The following is an 8,077-nucleotide window of genomic DNA, read 5'->3' on the forward strand; positions in this document are numbered from 1 at the left end:
CTCTGCTACCTCCACAGCCACTCCCTGGGCACAGCTCCAGCGTGGAGAGCGTGCCACCTTCAAAGGTTTACAAGGTCCTCCTCGGGAGAAAGCAGTGGCCAGGCACCAAGCTTCGCCACCATCCAGACTCACCATGGCCTGGGCCCGAACCCACGTGCACCCCGCCCTGGTCCCTGTGTACCCAGAGAGGTGACAGTCAGACCCACATGCCTGCAACAGACACCTGCGGGGCCTCTGTGCACCTGGCACGCACCCAGCCTGAACCCGTGCGCCCGACAGGACCCAGCCTGGACACTGTGCCACCGCCCTGCGACCACCACTGGCCCAGCAGGGCTCTTGCCCCTGCCGTGTACTCAACCACTGCCACCACCGCGGTGCTGCCTCCTCCGCCCTAGAGCCCAGCTGCTCAGCTCCACCGCCAGGGCTCAGGGGCGGGAACTGCGCTAAAGGCCGGGAGGTGGCTGCAGCCTCCCCTGACCTGGACCTATTGAACTGAGGACCTGAGGAGACTGAAGGGGCTGCAGATCTGTAGGTGAGACAGGAGGGCCTGGGACTGAGAGAGGAGGCCTCGAGGGCACTGGCTGTGGAGTGGGTGCAGCTGTGGACGCCTGGGGCTGAAGTCCCTGGTTAGAGTAGCCCTAGCACCCCGCCATCATGAAGCCTGGGGAGTTCCTCCTGACCAGTGGGAAGGGCCACACAATGGAGCTCACTTAACATTGAATACACTTAACATTGAAGGGGGAGGGGGGCACTTTTATTTCTTGGAGGAACTCCTGTGGGTGAACAGCAAGGGGGCTGGACAGTAGGTCCAGGAAAATCAGCCCTGTCTACCTGGAATGCAGGGGAGGTCCCCTCTTTCTCCCCCTCATCCTTCCCCCCACAGCAAAACAGCTGCTTCTGACCAGACCTACAGCAACCTTAGGCAGTGGGGAACACTCTGGGGCAGGAAATCTCTGCCCCTGCAGGTGACAAAGAGGAGGTGCCAGCAAACCAGACAGAGCTGAGGCATTAGGAGAGAACCGCCCCCCCTACCACCACCACTACCTACAAGCCTCTGGCACCACGCCCAGCCCAACACGAGTCTGATCAAACCATCCTGGCCAAGACCAGGATATCCCTGCAGAGCCCAGGTCCATGGGGGAAGGGAGTAGAGCTTAGAACAGGGACAATCAAGGTGTGAGACTCCAGGCAGAACCAGCCTCTGGGCTAAGGAGTTGCCACCTGCTGAACCTCAATCAGGTTGCCCAGGGCCAGAAAGGGACAGCAATTCACATTGACCTACACCAGAGAAGCTTCCAGGGGAGCCAGGATAGATACACCAACGACCAGATTCAACAACATCAGAGCAAAACCCAGCGAGCTCCACAAATAGCAGACCCGATGGTTTTTCACTGTGTGAGTATGTGCAGTTCTATTTTTTGGTCAGTGTGTGTATGTGTAATTTTTATGTATATTTGTTTTTCCCCCTTTTTTTTCTTTCTTCTCTTTTTTCTTGCATGTCTCCAATTTCTCTCTCCCCTTTGGTTCTATTCTACTTTTGTCTATTCTTATTGTTATCATTAATTTTCCTTATTTTATTGTGCTTTTCTCTTCTCATTTTACTTTTTCTATCTATATGTTATATCCATTAACACTATATTTTAAATTCATTATTATTTCACTTACTTTCTATTTCCTTCTCTTTTTTCCTCTTATACTAGTTCTTTTAGCTTCCTCCTTGCTCCATATAACCATTTTTTTTGTCCTCTTCTTTCTCCCTTTATCTTAAAATCCCCTCTAAGTCTTTGGCCAAGTGTCTTTTAATATTCTCTTTATTTTTCCTTTGCTTTGCATTCTCTTCTTTTTCCTTCTTAGTCTTTCCTGTTGCACTAAGTAGCTTGATTTCCGTGGTATTTTTGATTTGTTCCTGTTGTGTCTTGTTCTGTTCTGTCAGCACCTGTATAACAGCTGGCACAACATGGGGGTTGAACCTCACTGGCAGTAAGTCAGAGGACAGATCCCTCCCATGAACAAGACATCAACAATCAAGTCCCAATTACAACAGGAGAGCCCAATAACACACACAAGGGGCATTCCTAGAGTATTCAGCTCAGGTAAACAAAGACTGCATCACTGGATCCCTCAAGAAACTTTCTACATAAAGCCATTCCACAAAAACTGAGAGGCATAACAGTTCTATCTAGTACACAGAAGCAAAAGCAGAGAGACAGCTAAAATGGGGAGACAAAGGCATTAACCCCAAATGAAGGAATTTCCAGAAAAAGAACTAAATGAAATGGAAGCAAGCAATCTATCAGACATAGAGTTCAAAGTAATGGTCATAAAGATGCTTAAGGAAATTAGTGAAAATTATAAAGGCATGAAAAAGGAAATAGAGGCCATGAGCAAGAACCAGACAGAAATGACTAATGATATATCTGACATCAAGAATACACTGGAAGGAATTAAAAGTAGATTGGATGAAGCAGAGGATCAAATCAGTGATTTGGAAGACAAGGTAGAAATAAATATTCAATTAGAGCAGCTAATAGAAAAAAAGAATTAAAAAGCTCTGGGACAATCTGAAACATAACAACATCTGCATCATAGGAATAACAAAAGGGGAAGAGGATGAGTAAGGAACAGAGAACCTGTTTAAAGAAATATTGACAGAAAACTTCCCCAACCTGGTGAAGGAAAATGTCACACAAGTTCAGGAGGCATAGAGAGCCCAATCAAGATGAACTCAGAGATCCATACCTAGACACATCATAATCAAAATGGCAAATGTTAAAGACAAAGAAAGAATCTTAAAAGCAGCAAAATAGAGACGGAAAATTACCTACAAAGTAGTTCCCATTAGAATGTCAACTGACTTCTCAATTGAAAAACTTCAGGCCAGAAGCGAATGACATGAAGTAATCAAAGTAATGAAAAGCCTATCATCAACAAATTATCAAATGACAAGTGCTGGAGAGGATGCGGAGAAACCCTCCTTCATTGCTGGTGGGAATGCAGACTGGTGTAGCCACTGTGGAAAACAGTATGGCATTTCCTCAAAAAATTAAAAATGGAACTGCCATTTGACCCAGTAAGCACCCCTATGTTCATAGCAGCACAATTTACAATAGCTAAGATTTGGAAACAGCCTAAATGACCATCAGCAGATGAGTGGATTAGAAAACTGTGGTACACAATGGAATACTATGCTGCTGTAAAAAAAAAAAAACAAGGAATTCTTACCATTTGCAACAGCATGGATGGAACTGGAGAGCATTATGCTAAGTGAAATAAGCCAGTCAGCGAAAGATAAATACCACATGATCTCACTCATTTGTGGAATATAAAGAACATTATAAACTGATGAACAAAAATAGATACAGAGGCAAAGAAGCATCGAACAGACTGTCAAACTACAGTGGGAAGGCAGACGAAGGTTGTGGGGAGGGGAGGGTAAGAGACCAACCAAAGGACTTGTATGCATGCATATAAGCAAAACCAATGGACGCAAGACACTGGGGGGTGGGGGGGTGGACGATGAGGGTATGTGCCAGGGGGTAGGGGAGGCCAGGGGGAGGTCAAAGGGGAAAAAAGGAGAGACATATGTACTACTATTTGTAATTCTTTAAACAATAATAATAATAAAAAAGGTAATGAAAAGCAAGGGCCTAAATCCAAGACTACTGTATCCAGCAAGGCTATCACTTAAAATCAATGGTGAAATAAAGAGCTTTCCAGACCAAAAAAAAAAAAAAAATAGGTTAAAGGAGTACATTACCATCAAACCAGCAATGCAAGAAATATTAACAGGACTGCTTTAAGAAGAAGAAGAAAAGGAGAGAAAGAAGATCATAAGCATAAATAAAATAACAATGGCAATAAAAAATACCTGTCAATAATAACCTTGAATGTAAGTGGATTAAATGCTCCAGTCAAAAGACATAGGGTGACTGAACGGATAAGAAAACATGACCCATATATATGCTGTCTACAAGAGACCCACCTCAGAACAAAAGATACACACAGACTGAGAGTGAAAGGATGGAAAAATATATTCCATGCAAATTAAAAGGGGAAAAAAGCTGGGGTAGCAATACTTACATCAGACAAAATAGACGTCAAAACAAAGGCCATAACAAGAGACAGGACCACTACACAATGCTAAAGGGAATGATTCAACAAGAAAATATAACCCTTTTAAACATATATGCACCCAAAATAGGTGCACGCAAGTTCATAAAAAAACTCTCGATGGACTGTAAGGGAGAAATTAATAGCAATACAGTCATAGTAAGGACTTCAACACTCCACTGACACCATTGGATAGATATTCCAGACAAAAAATCAACAAGGAAAAAAGAGGCCTTAAATGACACACTGGATCAGATGGATCTAACTGATATTTATAGAACATTTCACCCCAAAGCAACAGAATATACATTCTTCTCAAGTGCACATGGACTCAAAGATAGACCATATGTTAGGACACAAAACAAGCCTATACAATTTCAAGAAGATTGATATAATACCAAGCATCTTCTCACATCACAATGGCATGAAGTTAGAAATCAACTATAATAATAATTTTTTAAAAAACTCAAAAACACTCAAATACATGAAGGCTAAGTAGCCTGTTATTTAAACAATGAATGGGTTACCAATGAGATCAAGCATGAAATTAAAAACTTCCTGGAAACAAATGAAAATGAACACACAACCATGCAAAACCTATGGGACATGGTGAAAACAGTCCTGAGAGGGAAGTTTATAGCACTACAGGCCTACCTCAAGAAACAAGAAAAAGCACTAATAAACTATCTAACCCTACAACTAATTGAATTAGAAATAGAACAGCAAGAAAAGCCCAGAGGAAGTAGAAGGAAGGAAATAATAAAGATCAGAGTGGAAATCAATGACATAGAGAATAAAAAATAAAATAGTACAAAAGATCAATGAACCCAAGAGCTGGCTCTTTGAAAAAGATAAACAAGATTGATGAACCCCTAGCCAGGCTCATCAAGAAACAAAGAGAGGAACTAAATAAACAAAATGAGAAATGAAAGTGGCAATATAAAAATGAACACCACAGAAATATAAAGGATCATAAGCAAATACTATGAATAGCTATATGTCAACAAACCGGACAATCTGGGTGAAACTGACAAATTCCTAGAAATATATCTTTCAAAACTCAATCAGGAAGAATCAGAAAACCTGAATAGGCCAATAACAACTGATGAAATAGAAGCAGTAATTTAAAAACTCCCAGCAAACAAAAGGCCTGCACTGAATGGGCTTACAGGAGAATTTTACCAAACATTCAAAGAAGAACTAACACCTATCCTCCTCAAACTATTCCAAAAACTTCAAGAGGAAGGAACACTTCCAAGCTTTTTTTATGAAGCCAGCATTATCTTAATTCCAAAAACAGATAAAGACACTACAAAGAAAGAAAGTTACAGGCCAGTATCCCTGATAAACACAGATGTTAAAATCCTCAACAAAATGTTAGCAAATCGGGTCCAGCAATATACTAAAAAGATCATACACCATGATCAAGTGGGATTTATTCTGGGGATGCAAGGCTGGTACAATATTCACAAATCAATAAATGTGATACATCACATAAACAAATTGAAAGATAAAAATCGCATGATCATATCAAAGATACAGAAAAAGTATTCGACAAAAACCCTTTTTTAATAAAAACTCTCAGAAAAGTGGGAATAGAGGGGTCATATCTCAACAAAACAAAGGCCATATATAACAAACTATTGCCAGCATAATACTAAATGGTCAGGCATAATACTCAATGGTCAACAACTAAAAGTGTTTCTTTTAAGAACAGGAATAAGACAAAGATGTCTACTTTCACCACTCTTATTCAACAGTACTGGATGTCTGAGCCACAGCAATCAGAGAAGAGATAAAAGGCATCCAAATTGGAAAGGAGGAAATAAAACTGACATTATTCGCAGCTGACATGATATTGTACATAGAAAACCCTAAAGACTCCACTAGGAAACCACTAGACTTAATAAATGAATTTGGCAAGACAGCATGATACAAAATCGAAATCCAGAAATCTATGGCATTTTTATACACCAATAATGAACTCTCAGAAAGAGAAACTAAAAAAGCAATCCCATTTACCATTGCAACAACAACAAAAAATAAGAAACCGAGGAATAAACCTAACCAAAGAGGTAAAAAACCTATACTTGGAAAACTATAGGACATTGAAAAAGAAATAGAGAAAGATACAAACAAATGGAAGTATATACCATATTCATGGATTAAAAGAATTAACAGCATTAACATCGTTATACTACCCAAAGCAATCTATAGATTCAACACAGTCTCTATTAAAATACCAGTGGCATACTTCACAGACCTGGAACAAATACTCCAAAAATGTGTATTGAACCATAAAAGACGCAGAATAGCTGCAGCAATATTGAGAAAGAACAAAGTAGGAGGGATCATAATCCCAGATATCAAACTATACTACAAAGCCATTACAACCAAAACAGCCTGGTACTGGCACAAGAACAGGCATATAGACCAATGGATCAGAACAGAGACCCCAGAAATTGACCCACACTATTATGGTCAATTAATATTTGACAAAGGAAGCAAGAACATACAATGGAGTAAAGACAGTCTCTTCAACAAATGGTGCTGGGAAAACTGGACAGACACATGCAAAAAGATGAAACTAGACCACCAACTTACACCATACACAAGAATAAACTCAAGATGGATAAAAGGCTTAAATATAATGCATGTAACTATAAAAATCTTACAGGAGAACATAGGCAGTAAAATATCAGACATCTTACATAGCAATATGTTATGGATATATCTCCTCAGGCAAAGAAAACGAAGGAGAAAAAAAAACAAACATGGGACTACATCAAAATAAAAAGTTTCTGCACAGCAAAAGAAACCACCATCAAAATGAAAAGGGAACCCATGATATGGGAGAACATATTTGCCAATTATACATCTGATAAGGGGTTAATATCCAAAATATATAAAATACCCATACATAACAACAAAAGGAAGACAAACAATCCAATTAAAAAATGAAGACCTGAATAGACATTTCTCCAAAGAGAACATACAGATGGCCAAGAGACATATGAAAAAAATGCTCAGACATTAATCATTAGAGAATGCAAATTAAAAAACACAAGAAAATATCACCTTACACCAGTCAGAATGGCTATCATCAAAAAATCAACAAACAACAAGTGCTGATGAGGGAACGGGAAAAGTAAACACTAGTTCACTGCTGATGGGAATGCAGATTGGTGCAGCCACTATGGAAAACAGTATAGTTTCCACAAAAAATTACGAATGGAACTTCCGTTTGACCCAGTGATCCCACTTCTGGGAATATATCCTAAAAATCCTGAAACACCAATCAGAAAGAATGTATGCACCCCTATGTTCATAGCAGCATTATTACCAATAGTTAAGATTTGGAAACAGCCCTGACTGGTTTGGCTCAGTGGATAGAGTGTCAGCCTGCGGACTCAAGGGTCCCAGGTTCGATTCTGGTCAAGGGCATGTACCTTGGTTGCAGGCACATCCCCAGTAGTGGGTGTGCAGGAAGCAGCTGACCTGTGTTTCTCTCTCATCAATGTTTCTGACTCTCTATCCCTCTCCCTTCCTCTCTGTAAAAAATCAATAAAATATATATTTAAAAAAAAAAAAGATTTGGAAACAGCCCAAGGGCCCATCAGTAGATGAATGGATATAAAAGCTGTGGAATGGAATACTATGCAGCTGTAAAAATGAGGTATATCTTACCCTTTGGGACAGCATGGATGGACCTAGAGAATATAATCCTCAGTGAAATAAGCCAATCTAAGAAAGACAAATATCACATGATTTTACTTATTTGTGGAATCTAATGAACAAATGAATTGATCAATAAAATAAGACCCGAAGCCTGGAGGCATGGAACAGACTAACATACCTTGATGTGGGGGTTGGGGGATGAGAAGAGATAAACAAAAGAACTTATATACCTTTATGCATAGCCATGGACACGGGCAATAAGGTGGTGAAGACCAGGTATGGGGGCGGG

Source organism: Eptesicus fuscus, chromosome 4 (genome assembly GCF_027574615.1).
Source record: "Eptesicus fuscus isolate TK198812 chromosome 4, DD_ASM_mEF_20220401, whole genome shotgun sequence".
In the NCBI taxonomy this organism is placed as follows: Eukaryota; Metazoa; Chordata; class Mammalia; order Chiroptera; family Vespertilionidae; genus Eptesicus; species Eptesicus fuscus.